Here is a 243-nt window from a genome sequence, read left to right as displayed (position 1 = left end):
TTTTATTTTGGAGAGTTCTTAATTTTTTACAAGTAGTTTTTAAATATTTAGTTTTGGAACTTTCGTTGGTATTTGCTAGGTTAGATTGATTACTGTGTGTTGTTGTTTTTTAAGATTGGGAGAAATTTTGCATATACCGTGAATTGGTTATAACCACCGCTGCTTAAAACGCAATCAGTGTCCTGCGACGCATTTTCCTTTTGTTCTTCATTCACTCGGAGTGTAGATTCAGCTGCAACCTTG

The 243-nt window shown here is 34.6% G+C and overlaps 1 protein-coding gene across 1 annotated transcript in view; it reads left to right on the top strand.

Annotated features, from left to right (window-relative positions):
* The window catches only part of LOC119592483, a gene marked incomplete in the record, with an annotated part of 33525 nt that overhangs the window by 25188 nt on the left and 8094 nt on the right, over positions 1-243 (top strand).

This window comes from Penaeus monodon, chromosome 30 (genome assembly GCF_015228065.2).
Source record: "Penaeus monodon isolate SGIC_2016 chromosome 30, NSTDA_Pmon_1, whole genome shotgun sequence".
NCBI lineage: Eukaryota > Metazoa > Arthropoda > Malacostraca > Decapoda > Penaeidae > Penaeus > Penaeus monodon.
Note: the sequence above shows the minus strand (reverse complement) of the source record. Positions and strands in the feature narration are given on the sequence as shown.